General features: G+C 41.0%; 1 pseudogene; it reads left to right on the top strand.

Moving 5' to 3' along the window:
* Positions 1 to 1,170: 1,170 nt before the first annotated feature.
* On the top strand, positions 1,171 to 1,547 carry LOC129628752 (ATP synthase F(0) complex subunit C1, mitochondrial-like; annotated as a pseudogene).
* The last annotated feature ends 11,182 nt before the right edge of the window (positions 1,548 to 12,729 follow it).

The following is a 12,729-nucleotide window of genomic DNA, read 5'->3' as shown; positions in this document are numbered from 1 at the left end:
ACAGAGGAGCAGGGCAGGGATCAAAAAGAGTCAGAAATGACTATGTGAATTTCATTTTTTCATGCCCCTACTATAGACACAATAATAAAGTAATCCTGTAATAAAATAATTATTGCATTCATGCCATAATTTCTACCCTTCCTTAGGAAAGAAGCTTTATGAGGGCAGGAATTTTGTTTTATTGACTGCCTTATTTTATTATACTCATGGCTGCTATAGCCCTAGCACCAGAACAGTCCCTGGCACATAATAGACACTCAAACTGTTTTGGGATTTCCTTGGTGATCCAGTGCCTAAGACTCCCAGTACTGGGGGCCTGGGTTCAATCTTTCCTCAGGGAACTAGATCCCACCTGCTGCAACTAAGAGTTTACTTGCTACAACTAAAAAGATCCTGCATGCTGCAACTAAGACCTGGCACAGCCAGATAAACAAATAAAAGAAAATATTTCTAAAATGTTTTGAATGAAATAATTACTTTCAAAGAAAAGAGACATACACAGAGGATCAGTGTGTGTTCTAGAATTAGACTGCTTAGGTTCAAATCCTAGTTCCACCACTTGCCAGCTATGAGATATTGGACAAATTATTTATTCCATTCATGCTTCATTTTTCTCATCTGTCAATGGAGGAAGTACTAGTATATCTTTTTCTTAGAGTTACTATGAAGTTTAAAGAACACATGTAAATATCATGTATAGAAACAGCTTGGTGACCACTATGCCAAAAGTGAGCTTGTCCTATCTCTTAAAAATGCAAGAAAATTGAAGTATTCTGACCGTCTGTGGGGCATACAATAGAATAAGCAATAAATAGAAATTTAATAAAGACAAAATAAATGAAGAAAACACGTAAAAATGTTAAAATTCAAGATCCAAGCAAGATTCTTTTTGTAGGTACAGACAAGTTTAACCTAAAATTTATATGGAGTCCTAGAGCTAAAGCTGAAGTTGCTCAGCTGTGTCTGACTCTGCGACTCCATGAACTGTAGCCCACCAGGCTCCTCTGTCCATGGAATCCCCCAGGCATGAATACTGGAGTGGGCTGCCATTTCCTTCTCCAGGGAATCTTCCTGATCCAGGGATTGAACCCAGGTCTTCCGCATTGCAGGCAGATTCTTTATCATCTGAGCCACCAAGGAAGCCAGAGTTAAAACTAAGAGACTGAAAAAATGCAGACCACCAGGGCACTACTTATTCCTTCTGCTCTGATCTGCTCTTGTACCAGGTCTAATGAGTCCTGTGTCTGACTTCTTCAGAGGTCCCATTTGAACAGCCTTCCTACAGCAGTGTCCCAATCCAGGTGGCCAAGCGGAACTTGGCTAGACTAGACATTGACACAGTGGCCAAGTTTACTGGTGGTGTGGCTGCCATAATTGGTGTGGCTGGTTCAGGGGCCAGCTTTGGAACAGTGTTTGGCAGCTTGATCACTGGCTATGCCAGAAACCTGTTTCTGAAGCAGCAGCTCTTCTGTTATGCCATTCTGGGCTTTGCCCTGACTGAAGTTATGGGGGTTTTCTGTTTTAAAAACCCTCCTCATCCTCTTTGACACATGAGGCTCCATGGAGATTACCTACCCACCCCTGCTTCTACAACTCCATGCCTGATGCTGGAGAGAGTTAAACTTTAACATTAAATACAATGTTTCTCTAAAACAAATAAATAAATAAAATAAAATTTATATGAGGAGGCCAAGAAGCTAGAACAGTTAAAACAATTTTGAAAGAGTAGAGTGGGAGGAATCACCATCTTATGTTAAGGCTTATGGGCACGTAGATAAATGGAACAGACCAGAAGACCCTGGAATAGACCCACACAACTATGCCCAACTGAATTTTCACAAAGGGACAAAACAATTCAACAGAGGAAGAATACCATTTTCAATAAGTGGTGCTGGAGAAATTGAATATCTATAGGCAAAAGAAAGAAAAAGAAGAACCTTAACCTAAATCTCATATCTTATACAAAAGTTAATTCAAAACTGATCATGAATTTAAATGTAAATATGATATCTGGAAAAGAAAAAACCCTAATTAGAAAAGATACATGGGGACTTCCCTGATGGCCCAGCAGCTAAGACTCTACACTCTCAGTGCAGGGGACGTGGGATGGATTGCTGGCCAGGGAACTAGATCCCATATACCACAACTAAAAGTTCACACGCTGCAACTACAGCCAGCAGCAGCCAAAAAAGAAAAAAGATACAAGTACCCCAGTGCTCATAGCAGCACGGTTTACAATAGCCAAGACACGCAAGTAACCTAAGTGTCCATCAACAAACAAGTGGATAAAGAAGATGTGAAATATACATGTATGTGCTGCTCAGCCATAAAAAAGTATGAAATAATGCCATTTGCAACAACATGGATGGACCTAGAGATTACGATGCTAAGTCAAAGACAAATATATGATATCACTTACATATGGAATCTAAAAAAAAATGATAGAAATGAATTTATTTACAAACAGAAACAGATTCAAAGACTTAGCAAGTGAACTTATATTTACCAAAGGGGAAAGTGGAGGGGAGAAGGGAAAAATTAGGAGTTTGGGATTAACAGATACATATTACCATTTATAGGCTTCCTAGGTGGCTCAGTGGAAAAGAATCTGCCTGTCAATGCAGGAGATGCAGGTTTGACTCCTGAGTCAGGAAGATCCCCTGGAGAAGGAAATGACAATCTACTCCAATATTCTTGCCTGGGAAATTCCATGGAGAGAGGAGCCTGATGGGCTACAGTCCATGGGGTCACAAAGAGTCAGACCCCATTCACTGACTGAGCAGAGTGCTGCAATGTATAAAATGGATACCAACAAGGAACTACTGTACAGCACAGGGAATTAGAGGTTATGCTTGTAATAACTTATAATGGAAAATAATTTGAAAAGGAATCTATCTACAGCCATAGGACCCTGCAATCCCACCGCTGGGCATACACAGTGAGAAAACCAGAATTGAAAGAGGCACATGTACCCCAGTGTTCATTGCAGCACTGTTTACAATAGCTAGGACATGGAAGCAACCTAGATGTCCATCAGCAGGCAAATGGATAAGGAAGTTGTGGTACATATACACGATGGACTATTACTCAGCTAAAAAAAAGCACACATTTGAGTCAGTTCTAATGAGGTGGATGAAACTGGAGCCTATTATACAGAGTGAAGTAAGTCAGAAAGAGAAACACTAAAACAGTATATTAATACATATATATGGAATTTAGAAAGATGGTAACGACGACCCTATACACAAGGCAGCAAAAGAGACACAGATGTGAAGAACAGACTTTTGGACTATGTGGGAGAAGGCGAGGTTGGGATGATTATAAAGAAGAGTATTGAAACATGTATATCACCATATGTAAAATAGACAACCAGTGCCAAGTTCAATGCATGAAGCAGGGGACTCAAAGCTGGTGCTCTGGGACAACCCAGAGGGATAGGGTGGAGAGGGAGGTGGGAGGGGGGTTCAGGATGGGGGCACAAAATGTGCACCTGTGGCTGATGCATGTCGATGTATGGCAAAAACCACCACAATATTGTAATTGCTGCTGCTAAGTTGCTTCAGTCATGTCCGACTCTGTGCGACCCCAGAGATGACAGCCCACCAGGCTCCCCCGTCCCTGGGATTCTCCAGGCAAGAACACTGGAGTGGGTTGCCATTTCCTTCTCCTTCTCCTCCAATTAAAATAAATTAATTTAAAAGGTTAAATTAAAAAAAGAAATCTATCTACCCATTTGAATCATTTCGCTGTACCCCTGAAACTAACACAGCATTGCAAATCAACTGTATTTCATTAAAAAATTAAAAAACATAAAATATGAAAACAGTCAATCACTATATGATTCCATTGATAATGACATTCTCAAAATGACAAAACTGTAGAGAGCGAGAGATGATTGATGGCTGTTGCGTCAGGGATGGTGTGTGTGTGTTGCTCACAAGTATGAAGTAAGAGCGCATCTGTTGTGGTGGTAGAACAGTTCTTTATCTTGACTGCGGTGGTGGTTCCATGAATCTACGTGGTTTAAAAACTGCATAGAACTACAAACATGTGAAAGGATGCATACTAAGAAATGGCAAAAGCTGAATCAGATCCAGAGTCTAGTTAAAAATATTGTTCCATGTCAATTTCCTGGTTTTCATATTGTGCTACAATTCTATGCGATATTACCATAGGGGAAGCAGAATGAACAGCAAATAGTACTCTATATTCTACTGCCTCAGCTTTCTGTGAGTCTATAATTATTTCAAAGTAAAAAGTGTAAAACTTCTCACAGCACATGATACAATAGTAAGTGCTCGGTGAACGTTAACCATTATTCTCTTCTTAATTATTGCCATTATTATTATAAAAGGAGAATTACTCATTCCCACTCTTTGGCACAGATTAAGTGATCAATAAATATTTGTTGATTGTTGATTGGTTGAATGAGAGGTATGGAGGAAAGATGGAAGAATGATATTAATAGATTTTAAAATTGTGGGCTTCCCTGGTGGCCCAGTGGTTAAGCACCTGCCTGCCAATCCAGGGGACACAGGTTCGATCCCTACTCTAGGAAGATCCCACATGTTTCAGGGCGACTAGATCCGTGGGCCACAACTACTAAAACCACATGCCCTGGAGCCTGTGCTCCACAAAAGAGAAGCTACTGCAATGAGAAGCCCACGCACTGCAATGAAGAGTAGCCCCACCTTGCCTCAATTAAAGAAAGCGCACGTGCAGCAACGAAGACCCAGTGCAACCAAAAATAAATAAATAAGGATTTATTTTAAAAAAAAGATTGGAAGCAGACTTCAGGGAACTTCTGTGCTAAAGGAAGAAACAGACATGAAAATAACTAAACATTTATTTTTAGTGGTGGTTTAGTTGCTAAGTCATGTCTGACTCTTGTGACCCCATGGACTGTAGCCTGTCAGGCTCCTCTGTCCACGGGATTCTCCAGGCAAGAATACTGAAGTGGGTTGCCATTTCCTTCTCCAGGGAATCTTCCCAACCCAGGAATCAAACCTGGGTCTTCTGCACTGCAAGAGGATTTTTACCAACTGAGCTACAAGGGAAGCCCCTTCATGGAGGTAGTGGCTTTGAACTGAGACTTGATGGAGAATAAGTTGATGGAGAAGAACAATGAAGAATCAGAGATGAGAATATCAAGGAGATTGAGGAGGGTTTCGAATGCATTTAAAGAGTTTAGCCCCATATTCTGCAGGCAAAGGAAGGCCATTAAACAGTATATGTAAGATAATTCCAGTGTCAGTGTGAAGGACAGATGAGCATGGAAAGAGTGTAGTCCACCTGTAAATATATAGTCCCTTACTAGGAGACCAGGGTTCCCAGGTGGCGCAGTGGTAAAAAATCCATCTCCTGCCAATGCAGGAGATGCAGGTTCGATCCCTAGGTCAGGAAGATCCCCTGGAGAAGGAAATGGCAACCCACTCTAGCATTCTTTTTTTTTTTATTTAATTTTTTAATTTAATTTATTTTATTTTTAAACTTTACAATATTGTATTAGTTTTGCCAAATATCGAAATGAATCCGCCACAGGTATACATGTGTTCCCCATCCTGAACCCTCCTCCCTCCTCCCTCCCCACTCCAGCATTCTTGCCTGGAAAATTCCATGGACAGAGGAGCCTGTTGGGCTATACATTCCAGGGGGTTTCAAAGAGTTGGACATGACTGAGCTACTGAGCACAGCACTAGGAGATTACAGTTTAACTCTGAGTTGACAAGATATATTTATGCTAACATGTCAGCCATCACATGTCCATGACCAACTTTTCTCTGGTCTGGATAGACTTTTTAGAGGATTTTCCTGACCCGTTACCAGAAGGAAGTTAAAAATATGAAGAAGAGTGTTCCAGTCATCTCCATTTTGAATAATACCTATTTTTTTAAAATTCCAGGACTGAATGGACATGAAATCAGTATACAAGCCCCTTTTTTCAGAGGTAGTTCTTAACTTCCCCCAAACAAATAGGTATCTTGCAAGAAAAAGATTAAATATGAAATCTAAAAACAAGTGATCTCTATAAAGTTAACACAAAGAAAATCTGCAACCAATTAAGGATGTTGTGATTTGGGGATTTGCACTTCTCTTTATTTCTCCACCTGGCCTATTTCCTATTTCTAAGGTACTTTGGTTGTCATGGAAACATAAACAAACATAACTATTTCCCCCTAGTTGGACTGCTGAATTCCACCCTGAGCTCTATCCCTCTGCTTTCTCCCTCATGGCCACTTCCCATAACTCTGCAATTAATCATCACCTTTTTCTGCCAACCCACCTATCCCCCTTCTCTTTGCCCCCTTAAATTTCTCTCCTAATCTCCCTCTCCTGGTGTGATAGTACTCTTGAGTGTGTGATAACTATTTGCCTCCCAAGTTATACATTCTTTGTGGAAACTAACCTCTCACCAATGGGATTGCTTCCTGCAAAGACTTCCATTTTTTTGTGGTGCTAAATAGATTAGAATTATGAATACTTTGGGTATTGACACTTTGCTTTCTATTAAAACTGTGTAAGTAAATAGTAATCCATTTTTATAAGAAGATGAACAGCACAGAGCTTCAAGGAATTAGTGATATGTATACAAATTGGTGGGCTTCCCAGTGGTAATGCAGGAGATGCCAGTTTGATCCCTGGGTTGGGAAGATCCACTGGAGTAGGAAATGGCAACCCACTCCATTATTCTTGCCTGGAAACTTCCATAGGCAGAGGAGCCTGGTGGGCTACAGTTCATGGGGTTGTAAAGAGTAGGATACGCCTGAGCTACTGAGCATGGCACGGCACATACAAATTGGTACAAAATAGTGATCCAAAACAATGAATGACCTAGATAAAATTAAGAATTAGAGGAAATGGGGTGGGTGAGATGGACACATTGGCAGATTGGGATTGACATATATACACTACTATAGAGGAGAGTGAAAAAGTTGGCTTAAAGCTCAACATTCAGAAAACGAAGATCATGGCATCTGGTCCCATCACTTCATGGCAAATAGATGGGGAAACAGTGGAAACAGTGTCAGACTTTATTTTTGGGGGCTCCAAAATCACTGATTTTGGTGATTGCAGCCATGAAATTAAAAGACGCTTACTCCTTGGAAGGAAAGTTATGACCAACCTAGAAAGCATATTGAAAAGCAGAGACATTACTTTGCCAACAAAGGTCCATCTAGTCAAGGCTATGGTTTTTCCAGTGGTCATGTATGGATGTGAGAGTTGGACTGTGAAGAAAGCTGAGCGCCGAAGAATTGAGTGCCAAAGAATTAATGCTTTTGAACTGTGGTGTTGGAGAAGACTCTTGACAGTTCCTTGGACTGCAAGGAGGTTCAACCAGTCCATCCTAAAGGAGATCAGGCCTGGGTGTTCATTGGAAGCACTGATGCTAAAGCTGAAACTCCAGTACTTTGGCCACCTCATGCAAAGAGTTGACTCATTGGAAAAGACCCTGATGCTGGGAAAGATTGAGGGCAGGAGGAGAAGGGGATGACAGAGGATAAGATGGCTGGATGGCATCACCAACTCAATGGACATGAGTTTGAGTAAACTCTGGGAGTTGGTAATGGACAAGGAGGCCTGGCGTGCTGCGATTCATGGGGTCACAAAGAGTCAGACACGACTGAGCGACTGAACTGAACTGAACTGATGTATAAAATAGGTAACTAATGAGAACAGACTATACAGCACAGGGAACTCTACTCATTGCTCTGTGTTGACCTAAATGGGAAGGAAATCCAAGGAAGAGGGGGTATATGTATACATGTGACTGATTCACTTCGCTGTACAGCAGAAACCAACACAACATTGTAAAGCAATGATACTCCAATTAAAAAAAAAAAGAATTAGAGCAAATGGATTGAGGGGAGCAATGAAAATCTGGAAAGTTCATAAATGAACTATGTATTAACCATTCTTTCTCCTTCCTTCTCCTCATTCTCCTTCTTCTTCTTCCTAATAAAGTCATAACTCGGGACAAGCTGTGATCACAGACATTATATGATGTATACTGACATTCCTAATGAGTTGAGATATAGATCAGCTGGGGAGGAGATCCGACTGAACAGAAGCTCCTAGAATGTCCTGTAGCAACAGGTGAATCTAATGTCAGAGCTGTGTGATACGGGAGAAAGGGTGAAACATGTCATCTTCTGTGATAAGCACTATCGATATGAAAATCCAAGAAAAACCTTGTGCTTTGTGCTGCCAGGGGCAGGTCCCGCCAACATACACTCTGCTAAAAAGGAAACTGCAAAAGAGAACTCAAAAGATTAAAGCCAGATCTCCAGGGAGAGATGTATTTACATACTATACGTAGGTAAAGTGGGTATATTTTTAGCTCAGCAGATCTGGCCAAGCAAGCTTAACGTGAAAACATGAGTATTGTCCTATTTCAATAGACCCACCCAATTCAATATTCTGTCTTTGAGAGTGGAAGTGAAAACTTCATTTTTGTGTAGAGTTTATTGTGTAAAAGATTGATTTAGTTCTCATTCTGCACTGCCATGTAATAAATCTACACAATCTTACCCATGAGATTAACTTTTCTCTAGGACAGTGTCCCTGTTAAATCACCAACTACCTGGAAACTTCGAGAAAAGTCATTGTAGATGGACAAGTTAAACACATAGGCAAGCACTAATTTTTCAACATACACAAAAGTTTGCTAAATTGATAACAATAGGGTAAAGATTATAAAGCAATTTGTACACCAAATGTCTCAGAATACTGCACGTCTAAACTTTTCATGTAGGATTTTAATCGTTTTTCTTATCAGTTTCCCTAATATTGGCTCCCACTTCTCTTTGCTCTTAGGGTAGAGCTTATTTATGACAGACTGTCTTCCCTTCTAATACAGTTTCTAATCTACTGTCAGCAGATGATAAAAGCTACTTACATTGGCACTACACGTTAGCAGTTGCAAAATGCTTATGGGACCTTTGCAGTTGACGTCATTGTCAATAGCGCTAGGGTCGGGCCTGACCAATCAGAATATTCCATCTCCCTCACCAAAGACTGGTTCAAGGATGGATACATGACCCAAACTGGGCCTATCGAATCTGTCCTAGGATTTTTCAGATTGGTCAAGGAAACAGTACTTCTGAAGATTATCTTCTGCTCTTCTCTGCTAAGTCACTTCAGTCGTGTCCGACTCTGTGTGACCCCATAGACGGCAGCCCACCAGGCTCCTTCATCCCTGGGATTCTCCAGGCAAGAACACTGGAGTGGGTTGCCATTTCCTTCTCCAATGCATGAAAGTGAAAAGTGAAAGTGAAGATGCTCAGTCGTATCCGATTCTTCGTGACCCCATGGACTACAGCCCACCAGGCTCCTCCATCCATGGAATTTTCCAGGCAAGAGTACTGGAGTGGGGTGTCATTGCCTTCTCCAATCTTAATGCTATAAAATCGGGTAAATCTGGAGCTGCCTGTCTATCTTACCGCCAAGATCCTAACATACAGAAAAATAGCTGGGAGATGGAGGGACATAGACCTGAAACAATATCGTCTAAACATCTGAATCCTAGACTTTTGAGCTTGCACGAGCTCACTCCACCATACATATCCATTTTTCATTTATCTTTGTTGTGTTTAAACTGGTTTGAGTTGGGCTTCTGAGTTTCTGTCATTTATAACCAAAAGAGTTTTGAAAAATACAAACTTCCCATCAACACTTTGAGATAATAGGAATATTATTATTGGTTTTACAGATTGAGAAACTAATGATTTAGCTCACAAATTAATACACGTCATAGAAAGAGAACTTCAACCCAGGTCTCACATTTCTTAATCTAGAATTTTGTGTTTTTTTTGTTGTTTTTTTTTTTTTGGTTATATTAAATTCCTAGTAACCAAATGTGTTAAAATTGCATATAAAACAAGGGAAAGTATGCTCTGAAAAAGGGCCCTCAAGTAAGACATCATGGGGTCTAAACATTCAATGCCTCTGGACAGATTTGCTGCAGCCTGACTCCATCCTCTGCAACTCACAGCTCAGAAACTTCCACCATTCAGGGAAAGAATCCAGTCAGTAGGAGCTCCAGGACTGCCTGGGGGACAGATTTTTAAAAGCAAAGACTCTCAAGGACTTCCCTGGCTGTTCAGTGGTTAAGAATCTGCTCGTCAATGCCGGGGACACAGGTTCAACCCCTGGTCTGGGAAGATTCCGCATGCTGAGGGGCAATTAAGTCTATGGGCCACAACTAGAGAGTGGCCCCCCACCCCTCCCAACTGGAGAAAGGCTGAGAGCAGCAACACAGACCAAGCACAACCAAAAATAAATAAATAAATAAAAATAAAGCCAAAAACAAAACAAATTAAGACTCTCAAAACAAGTTTTCAATAGTTTCACTTTGAACATTTTCCCCCAATGGGTAGTCTCTTTTTATTTCCTCCCTACCTTCCTTCCCTTCCCTTTCTTTCTTTCCTTCCCTCTTCTTTCTTTCTTTCTCCCTCCCACCTCTTTCTCGCTCTCTGTCCCTTCCTTCCTTCTTCCTTCTTTTTTTTTTCCCCAGCCATGCACACTTGTGGGATCTTAGTTCCCCACCAGGGCTCAAACCTGGGCCCACAGCAGTGAAACCACCGAGTCCTAAACACCAGACTGCCAGACAATTCCCTTTCTATTTTTTTGGTTTTCTTTCTATGTTTAAACATTTTGCAAGACTTATTACAAGAAACAAAAATAGTAGTCTCTTGCTCCCTCCAACCCATTTTCTTGCCTCACGTTTTACTCTTTTAACTGATTCCTTTGTATTTTCCAGCATATTTTGAAAAACATGGTTATACTGCTACTTACTGATTTTTCTGTTTCACATATTTTCTACTGGCTTCCCTGCTATGGAAGATGAAGATTTATCTCTCTTTTACACTTACACACCACCACCATTACCACTGGTTCATATGTCCCATTCCTCATTCCCTAATATAATTATATCATAATTTTAGTTATTTAGACTTATTAAGATTATGAAGTCATTGTCATTGCTGTTTAGTCGCTAAGTCGTGCGACCCCATGGACTGTAGCCTGCCAGACTCCTCTGTCCATGGAATTTTCCAGGCAAGAATACTGAAATGTGTTGCCAAATTTCCTTCTCCAGGCAATCTTCCCAACCCAGGGATCGAACGCACCTCTCCAGCATTGCAGGCGGATTCTTTACCACTGAGCCACCTGGGAAGCCTTATTAAGTCATTAAGGCTTTGTAAATACTGCTCATAAATGAGTCATATAATGTCATATTAGTGTTCCTTTCTTGCAAAACTTTTTGCTTCCTGGAAGTTAATAATTATCTTTTCAGTTTATTTGTTTGAACGCTTAGTTTCTAGGTACATATTAATTCAGCTCCAAACATCCCCCCCCGCCCCACTATGAAATCCTCACTCAATACATTAAGTGTTTTGGATGTTCTAGTGCTTTCGTTTTGGCAACATCTCTCCGGGAGTCTCTGGACCCACTCCAATCTGGACTGGTTGTTGTGGCCCCAAGTGCACAGTGTCTGCCCAGGACTTCTTTTCACCATCATCCTCAGATACCCTTCACTTTTCTCTGAGCTGTGTCTTTTCAGCCCATGTTTTCCTCCTTGGTTTATTTCTTCATTTTGGTGAAGTACATCCCTCAATAACTTCTTGAATACAGCCACCATTTCCTGTAGTTGGGAAATTAATTCTTGAAGAATTTGCATGCTTGAAAATGTCTTTGCTTTCCTACATCATGGATAGCTGGGCTATATTGGGGGGTTCTAGGCTGTAAGTCAGAGAAGGCAATGGCACCCCACTCCAGTACTCTTGCCTGGAAAATCCCATGGACGGAGGAGCCTGGTAGGCTGCAGTCCATGGGGTCACTAGGAGTCGGACACGACTGAGCGACTTCACTTTCATTTTTCACTTTCATGCATTGGAGAAGGAAATGGCAACCCACTCCAGTGTTCTTGCCTGGAGAATCCCAGGGACGGGGGAGCTGGTGGGTTGCCATCTATGGGGTCACACAAAGTCGGACATGACTGAAGCGACTTAGCAGCAGCAGCAGCAGGCTATAAGTAATATTTCCCCAGAATCTTTTTATTTTTTTTATTTTTTAACTTTACAATATTGTATTGGTTTTGCCATATATCAACATGAGTCTGTCACAGGTATACACGTGTTCCCCATCCTGAACCCTCCTCCCTCCTCCCTCCCCATACCATCCCTCTGGGTCATCCCAGTGCACCAGCCCCAAGCATCCAGTATCGTGCATCGAACCTGGACTGGCGAATATTAAAGATATCTCTTCACTGCCTTCGAGTTCTGTGTGGCTGCTAATAAGTCTCAAATCATTTGGATTCCTAAGTCTTTCTCTATGTTTAATTAGTTTTGTTTCCTTTCTCGGATCTGTTCTTCTCTTTATCCCAGATTTTCTGGTGTACCTCGAAGATGTAATATTTCTCATTGTGGGTCTGTTTTCACTCACTGTGCTGGCTCTAGGTGGGACATTTCAATGTGGAAAGTAACGTCTTTCAATTCTTTAACTGTTCATCTAATAACTTCCTCCTCTCTGATTTCTCTGTTCTCTTTCTTGAGTACCTATTATTCAGATGTTGTATCCCCTGGTCTAACCCAATTATTATGGGGCTTGTTTTGTTTTTGCTTTTTAACCCGTTTATTATCTATCTTTATAATTTTTCCTGTAAGATTTCCTCAAACTTGTTTTGCAAGCTTTCTGTTGTGAATTTTTTTTTTAATTTCTGTTATCAGACAG

The sequence above is a fragment of the Bubalus kerabau genome, chromosome 15 (assembly GCF_029407905.1).
Source record: "Bubalus kerabau isolate K-KA32 ecotype Philippines breed swamp buffalo chromosome 15, PCC_UOA_SB_1v2, whole genome shotgun sequence".
NCBI classification, from domain to species: domain Eukaryota; kingdom Metazoa; phylum Chordata; class Mammalia; order Artiodactyla; family Bovidae; genus Bubalus; species Bubalus kerabau.
The sequence above is the reverse complement of the archived record's forward strand: the minus strand, read 5'-3'. Positions and strand labels throughout refer to the sequence as shown.